Genomic DNA, 22,847 nt, shown 5'->3' on the forward strand with positions numbered 1-22,847 from the left:
GGGCTGCTCTATATTCTAGTAAATATGGTGCAGCCCCGCATTTCTAAAGTGATGAAGCATGTCGTTAGCCTTCTTGTCTTCCACAAAATGCAGGTATCACCATCAATAGCATAGAATGCAAAAATATTTCAATCTATGGGATTGCTGAGTTTATTTTGCCTCATCTTGTTTTGCCTTGTATCTTAGCTTTAATTACACTTTCAATATACAGAACCTTCTTTTCTTCGAGGAAACTCTGCCGGATTCTCTGACCAGACCATTAAAGAAGAAATATGTACATCTCAAAAATTACCTAACCATGTAAGTAAAATGCATATTTAAACAAAATGTACTTATTAACAAACTTACAAATGTAAAATAGCAAATAATTAATAAATCACTCTCCAACTTCTATCTCTCCAAATAAACTTCCTAAAAGGAAACAGTATCACTTTGAAAACTAATTAACTGCCAGAAGAACAAACTATCACAAACCAGCAAAAAGATATAAGTAAGTAAACATACATAGAATAATTAAGAACTATAAACTCACCCAAATAGAGAGTAAAAATTAACCTAACAACCTCAACCTCTACATACTACCAACCAATTAACATTTAAAAATGAAATTTACAGGGTTTTGTCATCCAACAGAAAAGAAAGCACTTGCACCATATTAGAACAGCACCAAGTTGCAAAAAGGTGTGAAACATCTAGAGCGGAGATTCTCCCCAGAGTGCGGAGACTTCCCACGACTGCTGGGCCTCAGAGAGTGGAGGCCCTTTGTGAATCAGGCACCTAAACAGAACATACATGTAAGTATACAAAACAGAAGTAGCCGAATAATTTAACATGTAAATAAAAGTACAAACTTTAAAATATTGTATATATTTATACTATTACACTATTTTCAGATACAGAGACAGCAAAATACATAAGGTTACCAAAAGAAAAGCAGTTACTAAATCACATGGGCTACACCTACAGCCAAAAATGTGCATCAACAGAAAATATAAAATGGAAATATACTTTATATTATTCTATAGCATGCTATTGTTGGGTAACTACAAAAGATGACGTTGTAATTTTTGAAATAGAGCACAACCATCTCCCACATGTGACAGAATAGAATTAAGGTAGGTAGTGCAGGACATAATAGATTCAAGCACTGGCTCTTTCCTTTTACATGATAGCCAAATCCTAATGTTCTCTACAGCAAATATCCTATTAAAGCTATCCTGGATGATGGATGGGACCTTCAAAATGTATCCCAAACCATTCACTCAGATCTACACTATACATGGCTAATATCAAAATGGAAATATCCCTTGTATACAGACCCTACTATCAAATAAACAAAGCAGCACTTACTATGAACTTTTAAACCACATAACAAATAACTACTGTGCCCAAAACGGACGTGCACTGGCATGGCTGAAGCCCGCTTTCATTGCACTTTGGCACTTTTAGTAACTGAACTGTTTTTAACCCTGCTGAATTGTATCTATATTATGGAATTACACAGCTTATTTGCATTGATTATAAATTGCTTTACCTGCTTTCCTGAATCCTCCTCTGCTGTCCCTGACTTGGTCGCCCCTCCCCGGTCCACCACGGGTCCCGTCCCGATTGGGTGGAGGGTGGAATGGGTGACTTCTGGTCCGAGGGGGGTTAGCACTCTGGTGGTTGCGCTCCCCCTCTACAAAGCTGGATGCCCTGCTCGACGCACAGCGGACGTGCGCTGGCATGGCTGAAGCCCGCTTTCATTGTTCTTTGGCACTTTTAGTAACTGAACTGTTTTTAACCCTGCTGAATTTTATCTATATTGCGGAATTGCACAGCTTATTTGCATTGATTCAAAATAGTTTTACCTGCTTTCCTGAATCCTCCTCTGCTGTCCCTGACTTGGTCGCCCCTCCCCGGTCCACCACGGGTCCCGTCCCGATTGAGTGGAGGGAGGAATAGGAGACTTCTGGTCTGAGGGGGGTTAGTGCTCTAGTGGTTGCGCTCCCCCTCTACAAAACCAGATGCCCTGCTTGACGCGCAGCGGGCGAGCCGGTGGCGCGCCAGCGGCGTGCCAAAGGCAAGCCAGTCTGAGCCCGTCCTTGCCAAGACATCCCCGGGAGCCAGGAACCATGCCGGTTCCTCACAGAATTCTGTATTACCTTATAGAATCTCTTACTCCTGCAAGGCATTGCATAATCTAAGGCTTGGACCTTCAAACCGGAGGGGGAATCCCGCCAAGATTCATCCGCAGCCTCGGTTAACACCTGAAGGCCCTTTTTCTTGTATCCATTGCCAATTCCAATGCAACTCCCGTAGTAGCATGACAGCTCCAACAGGTAGCTCGTCCCCACCTATCTCTATCCCCAAGGTAGTCTCCCCTCTATCACAGGAACCAGGGAAAGAGCCTAATAAATCCATCAAAGGATGGAAGAGTGTTTTATGTAATGTGAAATCCCTCCCTAAACATGCTATAGAAATATGGGATTTACTCACTACAATAAATCCAGATTTAGGATTTTTGACTGAGACTTGGCTCAAGCCACACTCCACCCCCGCAATCACGTTAGCACTCCCTCCTGGTTACAGGCTAGTTAGGGTGAACAGACCTTCAAAAGTGGGTGGTGGAATTGCTTTAATCCACAAAGAAGGTATTGCAGTTTCAATACTTGAGCAATGCAGCAACATCAATATAGAAATCATGGTCTTCCTCATTGACTTACACCCCCAGCTTAGCTGGAAAGGGGCCTTAGTTTATCAGACCCCCGGTCTGCTGACAAACTTTTCTATCCAGCTTGCAGAAATTATCGCTCCCTACGTCATTTCGACAAACACATTCCTGCTGCCGGGTGACTTCAACATGTACAGTGAATGTGAAGCACTCTCTGACACATTGTTGCTCCTGGCAGACTTAGCTCTCCTCGGCCTCACAAAGATCAATGATGGCCCAACTCATTCTGCGGGTCAAACACTGGACATTATCTTTTCCAACACCTCCTGCATCCAGTGTGAACCCCCTCAACCTTTGATGTGGTCAGGTCACACGTTCATTGAATTTACTATTCAGGGTCATAGCATGACTGCCACCTCCATTGCTAGTGTCCCCAGCACTCGCAGACAATGGCATAAGATCTCCCCTGATAGCTTCCAGGCAGCTTTCTTACCAACCTGGGAAACCAAAGCTAAACCCCCTATGTTGAGGAGGGACTAGCCAGGTTCAATTCGTTGGTTACCAGGACCATCGATTTACTGGCGCCCCTCAAATCATTCTCAAATACAGCCAGGTGCCCTCAATCAGCATGGTATTCTCCGGAGCTGCGCGCTGAAAACAAAAATGCAAAAACCTGGAGAGACATTGGCGTAGGTCCCATGAACTGAGGGACAAAGATATATTCAAGAATGCTCTCTCCCGCTATCATAAAAATATAAAAGGAGCACGAAAAACGTTCATTGCCCATCAGTTAACTAAAGCAGAGAACGCACCAAAAACCTTATTTCAGTTACTGAAATCCTTTACTTGTCCAAAGGCCTAAGAAGATCCTGAGACTGCTTCTCAAACCCTTTGTGATGACATCGCTCAGTATTTTAAAAAAATAAATAGATCTTATCTATGATAAGATCACCCCCTTGGGGAGTCATCAACTGATGACATTTGCTCCTACTCCTATTGATCTTACCACTCCACAACTGCTTGACAGTTTCCCTCCTAAGTCAAATATGGTGGCAGCAGCCTTACTTTGTTCGGTCAAATCTGGCTCTTCCCTGGATGCCATCCCAGCAAAAGTTGCCTCCTCCCTTTACAACAAACTATCCAGACCCGTAGGTACCATCCTAAACCTTTCCATGGAAGAAGGACACCTTCCACGGGTCTGGAAGGCAGCTCAGGTCATCCCCATTCAGAAAAATCCCAAGGCCTCCATGGAAGAACTATCCAATCTCCGCCCCCTCTCCCTATTACCTCATCTCAGCAAAATCTTGGAAAAATATATTAATCAACGCCTATCCACCCATGTCGAAAATAATAGCTGTTTGGACCTCTCTCAATCCGGTTTTAGGCCCAATTACAGCACGGAGTTGGCCCTACTTGAGGTCACGGATAACATCAGAATGACCTTAGATAGTGGCCACTTCACCATTCTTGTACTGTTGGACCTCTCCACAGCATTCGACACGGTGTCACATCCGATTCTCCTGAGGTGACTGAAGGAGATTGGACTCCGTGGAACGGCCTTTCAGTGGATGACCAGCTTCCTGTCCTATTGCACTCAGACCGTTAATCGGGGTCCTTTTCGGTCTAAGACAATGGAATTGACCATGGGTGTTCCGCAGGGCTCTTGTTTGAGCCCTACATTGTTCAACATCTATATTGCCCCCTTGGCCAGCCTTCTCAGGTCCCAGGGTTTACTGCCCATTTCTTATGCTGATGACACCCAGCTTCTCTTCTCCTTTCAGAAATCTTCTTCCCTGGCTGTGTCCACCTTTTCGGGAGGAATGACTGCCATTGCAGAATGATGAAAAAGTAATTTTTTCCAGCATAATGCTGGAAAAATTGAGATAATGCTCTTTGGAGACGCCTCTCTTCTATGGTCTCCGAATTGGTGGCCGGCAGCTCTCGGCTCGAGCCCTAAGCCCAAATCCTTAGTCAAAAACTTGGGCATTCACCTTGATCGTGCATTAACATTAAAGGAGCATGTCACCCACACTGCTAACACTTGCTTTTATGTATTGGGCTTCCTACAACGAGTTTTTCCTCACCTGCCAGACTACATGCGAAAAACTCTAATCCAGACCATGGTTATGAGCCGTCTTGATTACTGCAATGCTCTCCTGGTCTCTGCAAATGAGTCATCCCTCAGCAGGCTGCAGGTGGTGCAGAATAATATTCCCCTACTACAAAAACTTCATTGGCTTCCAATTCGCAAGCACGTCAAGTTTAAGGTCTGCTGCACTGTCTACAAAGACTTACATAACAAAGGCCCATCCTACATTTCTGGAAGATTAAGCCTTATGCTCCCTCAAGAACTTTTAGGTCAGGAAGCAAATCTCTTCTACAAATACCCAGAGTTAGGAAAGCAAGATTAGGTGGTAAATCCTTTTCATACCACACCCCCCTCTACTGGAACCAGCTGCCCATTCATTTGAGGCTCTGCCCTGATTACCTTCGCTTCAGGAAACTACTTAAGTCCATTTTGTTTTAACTCCTTTTATCAGCTTGCCAGCAGCCTTGTCCTAAGTGCAGAGATACCCCTCATGGGGTGATTCAGGCACTCTACAAGTCCAATAAATAAATAAAATAAATAAATAAAAAACAATCATTAATTTCGAGCAAGCCATGATTCGAACCATTGTAAAAATGTACCCCACTCACAGCCATATAAGGCTAATGCTATCATTTTGACGTCAATTCACCATCCGTGGATATCCCTATGAGGTAGTTTCCAATGCTATTACTAAAGTGGCCAGCACACCACGTGAGAGGTTGCTACGACCAACTGTACGAAGGAAGCAGCATCGCATGGTGATGGTTTCCCGTTTTTCCACCATGAGCCAAAAGTTTAAACAATCCATCAGAAAACATTGGCCAATGTTGACTCTTGAAACGGATTTTAATGGCATTTTCAGCAATCCTCCGATGTTTGCATATACCAGGAGTAAAAACATTCAAGAGTTAATCCGACCTATGACTGAAACACCCATCACGTCATTTCGGGGAACAGTCCCCTGTTTAAACTGCAGTAACTGCAATAACATCATCAAGGGCAATACAGTTACACATCCCATGAGAGGCACATCGATCAAACTACATGTCAATGCCACCTGTGACACTAACAATGTGATCTATCTATTGACATGCCCATGTGGCCTTGTGTACGTGGGCAAAACCATAAGGAAGATCAAGATACGTATACATGAACATAAGAGCAACATACGTATTGGTAATTTGAAATCAACTGTGGCAATGCATTTCCTTGAAAAACAGCACAACATTGCACAACTGAAATTTCTGGTCTTGGAAAGTGTGACAAAGATGGAAGGCAGAGACAATGACACCTTTTTGCTACAGCGTGAGAACTATTGGATTTACAAATTGGAATCCCTGAAACCCAAGGGTCTCAATGACCGCTTGGAATTTGCTTGTTACCTATGAATCATGACACTATCATGTGCATGTTTGCTTTTGTTCACTTTATTATTTTCACTTTATTGTTTATCGCTTTCGTTTTTTCAGTTCACTGTTTATTCACTTTTTTTATTTATCAAGTGTGGCGGCACCATTTCGACGAAGTATGTTCAGTCCTTTTCCCATTTACACAGTTTTCCTACCACCCTTTGCAACATGGTGCCGGTAATTCACCGCCATCACAAGACACCTTTATGGTCTAACATCCTTAAATCACTTCCGGTCCACACGAGCGTCCTCCCCCTTTTTTAACACGCGCGTTATTTCGAGCAGTAACACACTCAACACGAGACCGTTGATCGGCACCGCTGTACTAAACAGCACGAAACGCTGGAGTTTCAACACGAGGTAAATGCATGTTGTAACTGGAGCACTTGTCCGTCCAGTCGCTGTCACTCTAGTTCACGTATTGCGAATGGCTAACAGCGTTTTATTTATTTTCTCGCCCACAGTTTGTACACGAATAATTTGCACATGACGCCTTGACGTTGTAAACACTTTTGTCTTTCCGGCATTGAAACAGTCACTGAACACGATTTTATTCGTGACTAACGTTAGTTTTTCCCCCCCCCCCGTAACTCACCTCTCACGGTTTTAAATCACTGTAATTCGAGTAATTCACTTTTGTTTTGGCACAGTACCTTTATTCGTTGTTTAAAGCGTTTATCCACCGTAGCACATGACAGTATTGCCACTTTGGCATCTTGGCATTGATTTTTAACTCTTCTGGCAGAGTCCTTTTTTGACTTTTGTTTTCTGGCATAATCTCTCATTGGAAAGTATAGTGATATATGTGCATTTCTTTGTTTAGATTCCCCTGATGAACGGCCAGACGGGCCCGAAATGCATTGGGATCATGTTTATTAGATGATATGGAGTGTATACAATATCATCATTACAGCATTCAATCGCATGGATCATTTGAAAAATTTGCGCAATAAATTCTGACACCAAGCATCAACTGCATCTTAACTCAACGTAGTGTTTACTTTTTTTTAAAAAATTACAGCACACACTTGAAACGGTGTGCCCAGAGGGACGTTGCCTGTGATCAGCCAGCGCATGAGAATTACTTTGTCTTCACACACTCCAGGGTTTGAGAGTGATACCTCAGTGGCACCCAACAAACTTCTCATTTTCATCACTTGCCAGGCCTGTGCACGATCCGAATTCTTTTTGGATCATTTTAATCAAGGCATAAGGAGAGACTACCAACAATCTGCACAAGTATAAAATATTCTACAAAGATTCAATTTGCCTTTAAAATAGACGAATTATAAAGTTAACCTGCCCCTGTCACAGAAGTAGCTAACTACCACAATTTACTAATAGAAAGCACTCTCTACCCACAAAACTAAAGGAAATTAACCCCCCTAATTGATTATTTATGTAGACACTTGGGTTGGCAGAAGGTATCAATCTGTACACAGATGCAAACCCAAATTCTTAATAACATGATGGAATGTCTATCATAATACCTTGGCACAGGATGCCAAAATAAAGAATGCAGTGAATGGATGGCACTGTACCTTCCCATCCACACTTGGCAGAACCCAATCTACACTCTATAATATGTATAGAAGCTAATGTTAAAGCTACCAATAACTACATGTGGAACAATATGTTAGGCAAAGTGCCCATAAACTTAGCAAACATTCCAAAATAATGTATGACATGCTACTATTTAATGTCAAACTATTCATAAATAAGAAAGGAGTAGATTACTTAGAATTGATAGACAAAAGCTTATTATAAAAATGATTAGCAATCTACCAAAGTCCCCCAAAAACTATCACAAAATCTAACCCAACATGGCAAATATTTTTTTTTATAAATAATAAATATCATATTTTATTACATCGTACAAAAAACAGTCCAATGTTAATGAAGACTGACATAATAAAATGATACATTAATTGTTTAAAGAACAAATGTAAGCATCACCAACTACAAAACTATAAACACAAATTCAATCATCATATAAAATAATTACAACACATAAACCACACAATTCCAAAAAACAATCACATAGGTGCCGATTACGATCCGGTAAAAACCTGGAACGAACCGTCGGTCGGAGCGTTTTCTCCGTCCGACTCGTACCCGGTTGTAAAACTGTACAAACATGGAATTACGATCCGCACGGAAACACCATTTCCGTACGAATCGTAAAAAACCCCGACCGACGAAAATAAACGTACAAATGCGATCCGGGAAAGCGCCGACGTGACGTCGGGACGCACGCAGCCTGCCATTCACGAACCAGGAATCACGATTCGCACCGACGTCATCCCGCACGGTGAATATTTTCCGGCTGCCAAAAACTGCCGGGAAATCAGGACGACGCGAACAAGGAGGACCTGTACGCGACGGACAGACAGGACGACGCGAACAAGGAGTACCTGTACGCGACGAACAGACAGGACGACGCGAACAAGGAGTACCTGTACGCGACGGACAGACATGGATCCGAACCTACGTGTCATCCCGGCCCTCATAGCAGTCGACCTCCTCTACAGGTTCGGACGCAGACGCCGCAGAAGGTTAGAACAACAAAGGGAGGGGGAAGGGGGGGTGGCAGGACCAGGGGCAGGTCACAAAACCCCCACCAAAGTGACACATCACACATGCCCTGGACATACCTGACCCTCAGGCCCTGGTCACTACGAGGGGGTGGGGGCGTGTCCAGCTAAGCCAGCGACCGCCACAACGGAAGTTCTTAACGACGCGAACCGGCAACACAACAATACAGGTACGAGTCGTACCACGCCCACACCTACGTCACCCCAACAATGGCGGGACGGCTCGTACCCACGTGGCAAAGGCCTGGGTACGGCCCGCACAAGCATTCCACAGCATGGGTATGGATATGTACGGACCGTACCCCCACCCGCGTATGCATGGAGCGTACCCCCCACCCCAACAGTGTAAGTATGACCCGTACCCTCACCCGCGTTCGCATGGAGCGTACCCCCCATGCCAACAGTGTACGTACAGACCGTAACCCCACCTGCGTATGCATGGAGCGTACCCCCACCCCAACAGTGTAAGTATGACCCGTACCCCCACCCGCATACGTATGGAGCGTACCCCCCACCCAACAGTGTAAGTACGACCCGTACCCTCACCCGCGTACGCATGGAGCGTACCCCCCATGCCAACAGTGTAAGTACGACCCGTACCCCCACCCACGTACATATGGAGCGTACCCCCCACCCCAACAGTGTAAGTACGACCCGTACCCTCACCTGCGTACGCATGGAGCGTACCCCCATGCCAACAGTGTAAGTACGACCCGTACCCCCACCCGCATACGTATGGAGCGTACCCCCCACCCCAACAGTGTAAGTACGACCCGTACCCTCACCCGCGTATGCATGGAGCGTACCCCCCATGCCAACAGTGTAAGTATGACCCGTACCCCCACCCGCGTACGTATGGAGCGTACCCCCCACCCCAACAGTTTAAGTACAACCCGTACCCTCACCCGCGTACGCATGGAGCGTACCCCCATGCCAACAGTGTACGTACGGACCGTAACCCCACCCCGTATGCATGGAGCGTACCCCCACCCCAACCGTGTATGTACAACACGTACCCCCACCTCGTATGCATGGAGCGAACCCACACACGTGTATGTTCGAAGCGTACATATTGTGAAATAGGAGGGGTGTGTGCAGAGTCCTCCCAGCAGTGCCCAGATACAGGAGGGGTGTGTGCAGAGTGCTCCCAACAGTGCCCAGAGACAGGAGGGGTGTGTGCCTAACACTCCCAGCAGTGCCCAGACACAGGAGGGGTGTGTGCAGAGTGCTCCCAGCAGTGCCCAGAGACAGGAGGGGTGTGTGCAGAGTGCTCCCAGCAGTGCCCAGAGACAGGAGGGGTGTGTGCCTAACACACCCAGCAGTGCCCAGAGACAGGAGGGGTGTGTGCAGAGTGCTCCCAGCAGTGGCCAGAAACAGGAGGGGTGTGTGCCTAACACACCCAGCAGTGCCCAGAGACAGGAGGGGTGTGTGCAGAGTGCTCCCAGCAGTGCCCAGAGACAGGAGGGGTGTGTGCCTAACACTCCCAGCAGTGCCCAGAGACAGGAGGGGTGTGTGCAGAGTGCTCCCAGCAGTGCCCAGAGACAGGAGGGGTGTGTGCAGAGTGCTCCCAGCAGTGCCCAGAGACAGGAGGGGTGTGTGCCTAACACTCCCAGCAGTGCCCAGACACAGGAGGGGTGGGTGCAGAGTGCTCCCAGCAGTGCCCAGAGACAGGAGGGGTGTGTGCCTAACACTCCCAGCAGTGCCCAGAGACATGAGGGGTGTGTGCAGAGTGCTCCCAGCAGTGCCCAGAGACAAGAGGGGTGTGTGCCTAACACTCCCAGCAATGCCCAGACACAGGAGGGGTGGGTGCAGAGTGCTCCCAGCAGTGCCCAGAGACAGGAGCGGTGTGTGCCTAACACTCCCAGCAGTGCCCAGAGACAGGAGGGGTGTGTGCCTAACACTCCCAGCAGTGCCCAGACACAGGAGGGGTGTGTGCAGAGTGCTCCCAGCAGTGCCCAGAGACAGGAGGGGTGTGTGCAGAGTGCTCCCAGCAGTGCCCAGAGACAGGAGGGGTGTGTGCCTAACACTCCCAGCAGTGCCCAGACACAGGAGGGGTGTGTGCCTAACACTCCCAGCAGTGCCCAGACACAGGAGGGGTGGGTGCCTAACACTCCCAGCAGTGCCCATGGAACGCAAAGGGTGGATTAGCCACAGATACCATGCCCACAAATGTCAGTCAGGTGCACAAAGACCCTGCAGTACATGTACCACATGTGTCCGAGGCTGGGAGTATACGCATGCATAGTGCCAAAAAGTAAACATGTCCACATGAAGTCATGTCAATCGTCCACATACACAAGTACAATGACTACCAAGGATGCCACGAATGATGCAGGTGGAGACATCGCTCAGCATGCGTGTGCAAAGTTGAAGGAGTCCATCACACACCCAGCTAATGTACACACAGCTCAGCGCTAAATATTGGGAACACCCTGCAGGGAAGATGTCAGGGTACACAGAGGAAGGAATACACCTTGGGACAATTTCACCATGCAGCAACTGCTTACATGAACAGAGAAACCTAGCTTACACCGTGTGATGGCACACAGATCCCAGGGTCCCCCCTATGACCAGCACACTACTACATTTCCCACACACCCAACACATGAACACCACCCAAAACCATGTAGCAGCCCCACCAACAGCAATACCAGCAAAGCAGTAGTGTTCCAAGGGAAAAAAATAAATTGCTTTATTCAGCATGATGCAATAAATCTTGTTTGTAGGAAGTTCAATATTTACAAAGCCCATAGGGCAGTCCAGAAGTCACAGCTGGATGGGGGACACAGTGGGAAGCGTGTCCCCTAGCTTGCCTGCACAGTTAGATTCTGTTGTCTTCCACAGGGGTGAGGGCATCATGTGGGGGGGAAGAACCAGGCACCGCAGGGACAGGAGGGTGAAGGGTAGGCGTCGTGGGTGCAGGGATGGAGGACTCCACCACAAGGGGTGGGGCAGGGCCAAAGGCAGAGGCCAGGATCTCGCTGCACACCTTAGCAAGGTCCTCCAGGGAATCCCCTGCACCCGAAGGAACCACAGGCCCCAAGGAGGGGGGGGGTCAGAGGGATGGGTCGCAGCGCCACTGGGGGAGGGCGTAGACAGGGGGGGGAATCAACCACCCTGACCAGGGACTCCCTTGACCGCTTGCGGGGTGGTGTCACTGTGGGGCTCAGGGACAGAGCGGCCATGAAGGAGTCCTTGCAGGATATGTGGCCAGGAGAGCTGAGGGGAGGGGATTTGGAGGGAGTGGATTTGGTGGAATGCGGACTCCCACTCTGGCTGCGTGTCTTATGTTTGCCCCCGACCCAGTGGGTGTGCCTACTTCACCCTGTGTGTGCGTGCCAGGAGGTGTGAGGGTGACCTTCCCTGCTGGTGTGGTGCCTGTGTCCGTCGTGGTGGGTGCATGCTGACGTCTGGGTGTACGTGGGACAGGCATGGGAGTGGGAAGTGTGGATGGGGCAGGGGTAGGGGGTTGGATGAAGCGCTGCAGGAGACCCACTGCTGCAGTCAGTGTCGAGTCTATCGACCTCAGCAAGCTGCGTTGGTCAGCCTGCGATGAGTGAATGCCCTCCAAGTATGCCTCCATGTTGTTGAGGACCTGGCTGTGGCCATGGAGGACATTAAGGATCGCAGCCTGACCAATCTGCAACTGCCGCTGGATGTCCACAGACTCGGCATTGGCGGCAGCAGTGGAGGCAGGGGCAGGGGGTGCGGTGCCTGGCAGGAAGGAGACATGTGGTGACCGGGCACGTTGGGAAGGGACACGAGCAAGTGGGAGGCGGCTGATGGCAATGGAGGGGGCGGGGTGCGATGTTGTGCCGCTGTCAGCTGGTGGTGCAGCCTCCGCCCACTCGGAGAGATCATCCTCGGACCCGTCTGCTTCATATTCGGTGGTGCCAGTGGACAGGTCCTCGGCCTCACTCTCCTCCGCCTCAGTACCACTCAATGTGCCAGCCACGATGTCAACGCTGGCACAGGTGCTCGGTCCCTCCGCACCGTCTGTGCTCATGTCTCCCTCCGTGTCCCCCGACGATGCTGTGGGCAAGGTGAAGAGACAGCAATTAATCACACACCTGTATACATATGTCACATGAGTCAAATCTACATAGGTTACAGTGCATAGCCTGCAAAGAAAGACCAGTAACATCTACAAAACAAGGTACAGATGTAGGGCATGCAACACACAGCTGGTTCACCCACCATGCCAATGAAAACCCATGGAGAGCATGACACAATAGCAACTGACATGAAATGGAGTTTGACTTAGGAGCCAGGCCCTGGGGACAATCCAGCACTGCATCTGCACCACACAGCGTTGCCGACAATAGGGATGAGGAGGGACCATATCCATGAACTTGAGGCACATGCTGCATAGGTAATACTGAAAACATGCCCACCATGACTGGCTCACTGCACCTTGAGTGTATGTCCAGACAAACATCACACACTGGCCAGACCTAGCAAGGAGAATTCTGGTTTTGACATGTAGGCTTGGCCCGCACCAACCACCCCCTACATGAGACAATTTGTGGAGACACAGGTGGCACTTACATCTCTTAGTCTGGGTGAAATACACAGGGGCTGCAGAAATGCAAGATTGGACGCCAAATACCCAAGGTGCGTCTGTCCAAATAATCATGTACAAATGGGCATCATCAGAGGATTGTAACTAGACACACAGGCACTGGCCACTGTGACTATGAACAAGGAAAATCAGGTCAGGCTGTACAGTGGACACTTGTACTACATTTCACCACAATATACATGGTGCCAGGGGACAATGGCACAGAGCACAACCTATGCTGTAGACACTGAGAGTGTCCACGTTTTGTGATGACACACATGACACCTATGAAAATATGCTCCAGGGGATAGTAGTGGCAACACAACTCCATGGTCCTGAATGGGAATGACTACAACACACCCCAACATCCCTGCACTATGCGTATCGCACACTCATGCACATCATGTCACAGGCCACAACAGAGGACATGCGCGCTGTAAGGCATGACACTTGTGAGACTAACTCCCATGTCTGGACTCTGCATCAGTGCCAACTGACATGGAACCCACATGTACTGAACTGGACAGGGCACAGCCAAGGTCCCCAAACCTGTTACACACCACCCCCACACATGATGCTACAGGCACAGTTCACGTGGAGAAAGCGCCAGCCTACATTACCTTGTGAAGGAGTGACTACACACAGACCAGGGAACAGATTGCAAGGAGGGGAAGGGAGGCAGGAGAGCACAGCTATACTGTGGCAAACAGGATCTGCACAGCACCTTTAAACCCTGGCAGTGTATCCATGCAACTGTGCACTTACAAATGCTGGTGAAACACAACAAACACACATGTACCTACCCCCTTCCTGCTGCTGCTTCTCCTGTAAGCGCCTCTCCAAGTCTGGAAATACCACCGGCAGCACACGCTTGTGGATGTGGGTCAGTCGGCGGCGCCCGCGGTTCTTATGGCTCTCAGGTGAGTCCCCCAGCAGGACCCGTGCGATCCTCCGCGTCCAGCACCGGATATCCTGCCAGCGTTTCCTCACCTGGGACAGGCGCACTCCTCACGGTGCTGACGGCGGTCAGCCATATCTGCCCCTTGGCAGAGGCGCCTATCTGTGAGGATGAACAAGTGAAACTACATCAATACACCTGACACATGTCACAGAGACACATATTAGAACACATTTGCTGTTTACAACAAGGCATAGTATGCATCCAACACATTGCACCTTTGTCATAGGGACATGATCCTCTGGGGAAGGGCAAAAGCAGTATGTGCCATTGAAAGTACACAGGTGGAATGAGGGCAACTACACAATCAATGATCCTTGCTCACACTGTGCATCACAAGCTACACCAGGATAATGTGCAGCACCTCTAAGCAGTCACATGCCACAGGCCACTGACGCCACCGCAGCAGAGTACACAGACACACACAGGCACAGGACATTCACCTGCCATTGCCAAATGCAGCGACATACCTCACTCTGCACATGTGCCACTAGACGGGGGGGGCCCACAGGTGTGGGGCTGGCTCTGCACGTCAGACACACAGCACTGCTCCCTGCTCACATCACATGGCCAGGGTATATCCATCCCTCATGCAGCTGGGGTGCTACACTCCACATATGCACCCACCCACATGACAGGGGACTTACACACACACCGATGTCCAGGGGACGAACACATCATGTGGACACTCTCAGCACAGGTACACAGAACTAACACACATCTGTGGGTACAGTCACCTGTCACACTGGGCTGAACACAGAATCACATGAGGACTGTAGAGGCTACATTCCCAGGAGGACAAGACAGGCAGAATGTGGCATGCACCATGCAGTGATTGTCATAGTAAACACCATGCTAGTGAGGAAGGCAGACATGCACCACAGCATGCTCTGGCTGTGAGACATCAGGCATTCCCCCCCTGGGACCCACCCTACAGGACATGGCATGTGTGTCACACCTGGACACAATGGCAGAAGTCACAGTCTTAAAAAAGGGACACAGTCTGTGCTAGTGGACTCTGCACTCACCTGATAACCTGGTCGCCCATACAGCAGGGGGTACTGTGGGAGGATCACATCCAGAAAAGCCAGGTTCTCCTCCAGGGTGAATGGCTGTGACCTTTCCACAGCCCTTGACATGGTTCCAGGGAATCAGTAGCAGCAGCTGGGTCGTGGAATACAGAGATGTGCAGGCAAGTGCTCCCTCATGGGACCTGGCTGCCTTATATCTGCCTTGCTGGCCTGTTTCATGCACAGGAGTACAGAGTAATTGGTCACTCACATTTGCATCCTATGTTTCCTCCAATCCCTTCAAACCTAGCAGTCAGTGGGTTCTTATTGTGTTTTTTTCTTCAGCATGATGTCAACTCCACAAACACATTGCAACAAAGTAGATTCATTCCAACTGACTTCTGCTGTGCACCTTCCGGAAAAAATTCAAACTTTAAACTTGGTCTCCATGACAACCAGCATGCATGTAGGCCTTTATACTTGTCCCTCATGGGTCCCCTATGTAATTTGGAGCTTCACACACAGGTACGGTGCGTTCCGGGGCCCTAGGGCACCCCAAATGCATAGCAACGGCCCGTCTCACTATGGGTGTTCTCGCGTATGCGTACTCATGGTGGTACGGACCGTACCCACGCCTGTACGCTCACTATCACTATGAGTACACATACGCGAGAACACCCATAGTGGTACGGAGCGTACACACGCGTGTACGGGCCGTCTCACTATGGGTGTCCTCGCGTATGCGTACTCATGGTGGTACGGACCGTAGCCACGCCTGTACGCTCACTATCACTATGAGTACGCATACGCGAGAACACCCATAGTGGTACGGAGCGTACACACGCGTGTACGGGCCGTCTCACTATGGGTGTCCTCGCGTATGCGTACTCACGGTGGTACGGACCGTAGCCACACCTGTACGCTCACTATCACTATGAGTACGCATACGCGAGAACACCCATAGTGGTACGGAGCGTACACACGCGTGTACGGGCCGTCTCACTATGGGTGTCCTCGTGTATGCGTACTCATGGTGGTACGGACCGTACCCACGCCTGTGCGCTCACTATCCCTTGGCGTACACATACGGCAGCACTCCCATAGTGATACGGGAACGTACACAGGCCCTGTTTGCGAAAGTACGGTGGTTTTCACACATCACAGTGGTGACAGGCAGCACACAGGAAGGAATAGGGCTGACATACTTGTCCATGGATGGACATCAAGGCATTGTCTGGGCAGTACTACATGTGTGGGGCACTGGTGTGAAAGGCTGTGATGTGGCACATTACTCCTGAGTGGAGAAGGCACCAGATGTATGATGAGATGTGTACACATGTAATGTGTGATGGTGCAATGTGTGCCAGGCATGCCCTTGACTCCTTTAACATGTGTGCATGTTGTACTGCACACTTAGGATGAGCGTCACTGGCATGGCACGGACAACAACACACGCAAGTGTCCCCTGAGGCCCGGTACAGGGGTTACCACACCTGACATGTCACTACCCACGGTGCACGATGTAACTATGTCATGTATGTGTGGGGGGTTTCCATTAGGTTGATGTTGGAGCTCCCTCACAAGCAGCAGCTGTTGCAGCAACCCCCATGTGTCTGTGTGTAGATTGACATGGCACACTGTTCCGCACACCATGGCACATGTGGTATTGGATGTGAGGTGCGTATGTATGCATGGGACACGGAGTAGCGTAACAAGGACATGTCTGCATCCTCTCTATGAATGTGTGGTGAGTCATTACATGCACACCTTCATGGCAAGGTGTGTGGGTTGTCCTAGTGTAATGTCATGTGACCTGTGGCTCTAGTGTTCCGCTACCAGTATCTGCAATCGACATCCTACTTCTGCTGATGTGTGGATGTATGTCACTCCTGTCTTGCGTCTGGCTGTTCACTTACACTGGGACACAGCTAATCCCATGCCATGGCATGTGGAGGTTCACAATCTCCGTGTGTAGCTTGGTCTTGGTAGGGGTGTCACCTGGCAGCCATACGTGTCCAGGGCATGTGGCACATACCTGACTCCGTATGTAGCATATGTGTATTGACAGATTAACATGTGCTCAGTACAAATAAATTGTTGTTGTGGTGCACTCACTCTTCCTTGTCACTTCCAAATTACTGCAGGGCGCCGCCTCTTCACCGACCAATTCCGGACTTGGCTGACATGCGGGAGAATGACTGTATACGCTGCTACCGCTTCCCCCAACGGTTGATTCTGGAGTTGACGGCGAGACTGGCACCACACCTGCAACCGCTGCACAGGTATCCTATGGCACTGACACCCAAGCTGAAGGTAATGGCAGCCCTACATTTTCTTGCCACGGGTACCTTTCAAAATACCATAGCTCATGTTGGTGGCATGTCCCAGAGCATGTTCTGCCGTGTGCTGCATGATTTCTTAGAGGCCATGTTGATTCACCTGGATGACTTCATCCATTTTCCAACCCCTGAAATGTTGACTGGGGTCAAGCGTGGATTCTATGCCCTGGGAGGGATGCCCCATGTCATTGGGTCCATAGATAGGACACATGTGGCTTTGGTACCACCACAGGCACAGGAGGTAGCGTACAGGAATCGCAAGCACTACCACTCCATCAATGCCCTTGTGGTGTGTCTGTCCAACATGGTGATTTCACATGTCTGTGCTCGTTTTCCAGGATCACCACACAATGCCTACATCATGAGGCGTAGCAGGATGCCTGAAATGATGACGCAGCTGCGCAACGAACGAGCATGTGTTGTTGGTGGGTACAGTCTGTCTGTCCTGTATCTTGCGTAGACTTCCAGCACGACCGCTTCTCCTGTCCTGCTTATGTCCATGTGCTTTCCATGTAGGGGACGCTGGCTATCCCAACATGCCATGGCTGATCACACCTCTCCACAACCCCATCACGCCGGCCCAGCTCCGCTACAACACTGCCCATGGCCGGACAAGGCGAGTGATAGAGAGGACGTTTGGCCTCCTGAAGAGCCGATTCCGATGCCTCCACAAGACCGGCGGCGCCCTCCCATATGCCCCGGGCGAAGGTCTGCAAAATCTTCATGGTCTGCTGCATGCTGCACAACATGGCAGTTGAGAAAGCTGTGCCACTCATCCTGGATCAAGATGATCAGGACCATCCACCCGTGGAGGACGAAGGGCTTGGCAATGGGGCTAGTGATGTGGAGGACGTGGTTCCGCAAGAGGACATCTGGACTCGGCTCATACGCGACTTCTTTGCTTAGTGGTGAGTACCAGTGTCTGTGTGTGCACGCATTGGTCCCCGTGTGGCATGTGTTGCGATGTGTGTGTCCATCTGCATGTATGGCACGTGAGTCAGAGGTGTGTGTGGATATGTCACTGGAGTGATGGTGGCAGTGATGTGTATTTCCCCAGTCATAATTGTGACCTGGCATGTTGTCATCCTTACATGTGTCGAGTACATGCACATGCAAGTGGCTGTGCTTTTTGTGGCTGACTTCTTGTGTCTCTCATATCCCCAGGTACTTGCGCATGCCGTCTGCTGTTTGCATTGTTGTGGCACTGCTATTCCTCATGGACACGTCATCGTGTGCTGACTCAGCGTTACCCGCACGGACAAGTTTGGAAGTCTCCTTAGGGTAAGGGATGCATCAGGGGTGTATTGGGTGTGGCAGTTGTTTACGATGTGTGCACACTGCCCCTGTCGATGTTTGGTTCCTCTGCAGACATGTCGCATCACCATGGTACACATTACATGCAGCTGGGTACACCTGAATAGATGGTCAGACTTGTTGACAGTCATCAGTGATGGGATTGTGGAATGTGATGATGGCATCAATGGGTGTTACACTGCCCTCGGACACATACGGTTTGCCTTGGCTTGACATGCTGTGGGACTTCCACATCAGCGGATCAATGGTGTATGGCAGTCTCTCCGTGAGCAGCAGGGGGTGTTTAGCTGTTAGCCGACACTTGTGTGCCAGTTCCATGGCTATCACGCATTTGGGCTGCAGAAGGGGGGTTCCAGTGTTGGACCCACATGGTACTCCACATTACCCGTTCATGTGTACTCCGAGTTGCCTCTGCAATCCCGAATACATGACTAATAAAGGTGTCCCTATGCCTCAAAGGTGCCTCTTCTCAGTCAATGCTGGTGTGTTGCCACGGTGCATCCGGCATGTCTGGCATGGTTTTCCGTGATAGTGGCTCTGTGTCTATGTGTCGAGTAGCAAGATGCAAGCTGTTTGTGTGGGATTAGACTGTGTATTGTGCATGTAGTCAATGACTGTGTGGGTATTGTGACATGTGCCATCCCCATGCATCCCACGTTGGCCAGGCCACCATTCACTGCACCCACCTGACTCAAGCTTGCAGGACATGGTTCTGCCACCTGTCCACACATACCTGGGTGCCCCCCAGGACACTCCACATGATCCCTGACCTCTGCGCATGGCTGTAGCTGTACTCAATATGTCTGTCGGCACGGTTGTGCGGCCACCCCCTCAGCTGGTTGGGCCCATCACGGGTGTGTATGGTGCTCCATGTGTGTCTTGCCTACTACAATGTGACCCATGTGTGTCCTGTGCCAGACTCAGGCCCCAGGGTGTGGATGGTTGAAGTCAAATGAGAACTCAGGCATAGTTAGACTTTACAAGACACATGTAAGGTAATAATGCAATCAGTAGGCATCTTCTCTTTATGGTGTGACTTTTTATTTTGGTTGGGGTAGGGGGGGGGTTGACATGAGGGGCTTTCCGGGTGTGTGGAATCCAAAGTTCACTAGGGGAGTTGGTGTCCTTGCCATTTGAAATCCTCAGAGTCCATGCCACAGTCTTTGTCAACATTGGTCAGACAGTGACCAGCAAGTCCATGTGGCAGAGAATGTCTTTTGATGCTGTGCTGCTGTTGCTCCAGTGGGCCAGGTGCCAGGGCAGGTTTCCTGGGAGATGGTGCTGTTGCGCCGACCCTTACGGTCTTTTCCGTGGACGACCCGCCCTCCGGCGGGGACCCTCAGAAGCAGGCCGTGACGATGTTTGGGATGCTCTGTCGGATGTCTCCTCCTCCTCCTCATCCCTCACTGTGGGTGGTGATGTTCTACGCCTGCTGGCACAGGGAGGGTTGCCCATGTTGTCGGCCATCCGACGGAGTGTACTGTGAATTCCCGTGAACACCGTCACGAGCTCAGCCTGTCTGTCCTCCATCCTCCATTGGTGTTGCAGTAGACAGGCATGTTGCTCCGCATGTTGCTGGGCCTGCTGGGTCTTGATCCCCTCGAGGATGGACACAACCTGGGCCATGCCCGTGGTGTCCTGCCGGTATGTGTCCAGGATGTTTCGGACATGGGAATATACCGGTTCCCCAGCCAACTGGTCAGGCTCGCGCCTCCACCGTCCTCCACTCCCACCACCCCTGCCCACTTGCACCTGGCCTGCCCTTGTGGGCACATCGGGTCTCTGGGACCCCTGAGGGGTGGCATTGGCGTTGTCGCCTGCCTCCTCCTGGGTGCCCGGGACACCGTGTCCCTCCTGGCCAGCCTGGCTGCATTGTGGTGGTGGGGCAGGGATCCTGGGTGTCTCCTGGGATGTGGCAGGAGTGGGGGTGGTGGTTGGCCCAGTTATACCTGACGCAGGTGCTGCAGGTCGTTGGACACCAGAGGGGCCAGGTTGGTCGGGGTCGGGTTCGTCCACAGAGTGGTGAGAGTCGTCGCTGCCGGTGGGTCCGTCATCCCGCCGAGCCGGGTCCTGTGAGTCTTCCCCCCCAGTGTTGGGGGGTGATCCACGACGTTGACCTGTGTGTGAGAGAGACAATGTTAATTTTGTTCCATGCAACTTCCATGTTTCATTGGTTTCTAAGTTGGCACATTTCCTCTGGGAATTTGGATATGTCTTGCATTCCACTGACAGTGCACTTGTGCATGGGTATGTCCCTTGGCCACAGCTTTAGCGACTTTACCTATGTGTGGCACAGTCTTACTTGCTGCGTCAATTGTGACTGCAGTCAGCAGTGGAGTGGGCAGGTGTGGAGAGCCATGCATTGGCGCCTTCTGTGCTGCACTGTACGTGGGCACATGGAGTGGTTGCACACACTTAGATAATGCAGGTAGCTGTTGTTGTGCTTGTGCACAGGTTGTGACATGGCCCTGTGTTTAGCCATGGAGAAGAGGGGGGGTTCTGGCACTGGCCACCCTTGTCTACATGCACGCAGTCCACCTGCTGACGAGCAGACATTCCCACACCCCACAAGGCTGATTTGCTCTCCCTGTGTGTCCCTTTCTCGCTCCCTCTCTGTCCCCCTGTCCCTCCCTCTGTGTGTCAGCCTCCTCCCTCTGTCCGTCTCCCTGTGTCTCCCTTTCTCCCTCCCTCTGTCAGCCTCCTCCCTCTGTCCGTCTCCCTCTGTCAACCTCCTCCCTCAGTCCATCTCCCTCTGTCTCCCTTTCTCCCTCCCTCTGTCAGCCTCCTCCCTCTGTCCGTCTCCCTCTGTCAACCTCCTCCCTCAGTCCGTCTCCCTCTGTCTCCCTTTCTCCCTCCCTCTGTCACCCTCCTCCCTCCCTCTGTCTGTCTCCCTGTGTCCACCTCTGTCTCCCTCCCTCTCTGTCCCCCTCTCCCTCCCTCCGTGTGTCAGCCTCCTCCCTCTGTCCGTCTCCCTGTGTCTCACTCCCTCTCTGTCCCCCTCTCCCTCCCTCTGTGTGTCAGCCTCCTCCCTCTGTCCGTCTCCCTGTGTCCCCCTCCCTCTCTGTCCCCCTCTCCCTCCCTCCATGTGTCAGCCTCTTCCCTCTGTCCGTCTCCCTGTGTCTCACTCCCTCTCTGTCCCCCTCTCCCTCCCTCCGTGTGTCAGCCTCCTCCCTCTGTCCGTCTCCCTGTGTCTCACTCCCTCTCTGTCCCCCTCTCCCTCCCTCTGTGTGTCAGCCTCCTCCCTCTGTCCGTCTCCCTGTGTCTCCCTCCCTCTCTGTCCCCCTATCCCTCCCTCTGTGTGTCACCCTCTGTCACCTCAGCCCAGCTTCCTGGGCACAGACTCTTAGCAGATCTTTGAATGGCCCTTGGATTGTTGATGTGAGTTGGTTTCTGATCTGCAGGCACCCATTGGGTGTAGTGTGTGTGTCTGCACTGCTGCTGTGGTGGTGTGTGCTGGCACTCTTTCACAGTGTTGGCTGTTCATTAGCTGCTGTCATGTGCAAGAACGTGCCGTCACCCCCATGTGTTGATGCAAGGCGTCCGCCATTTGCTGGCGAGTCTTTGCTGTGTGGGGACACAGTGTTTGTCTGGCTGTGACCTAGGCCATATGGGCAGGGGGCATTGTTGTCTGCTTCTGAGTTGCACTATGTGATTTTTGGGGCCCACACTCCCGCCATCTGGGTTACCGTGTCTTGTGTTGGTGTTTTCTGTGGCCTGTGACTTGACATTGTCCAGCTGGGTGCATGGGGCATGGTGGCGCTAGTGGCATGTGCGTGTTCATGGAGTGTGGTTGAGTCATGCGATAGCTTGGGGTGGTTGCGTGACTGTTTGTGAGTTTGGTTGTGGATGACTTTCCCCCCATGTGAGGTGAGTTGTTTATGTACTCACCCGGGTCTCGGAGTCCTTCTAATCCTTCCACT

The sequence above is a fragment of the Triturus cristatus genome, chromosome 3_2 (genome assembly GCF_964204655.1).
Source record: "Triturus cristatus chromosome 3_2, aTriCri1.1, whole genome shotgun sequence".
NCBI classification, from domain to species: domain Eukaryota; kingdom Metazoa; phylum Chordata; class Amphibia; order Caudata; family Salamandridae; genus Triturus; species Triturus cristatus.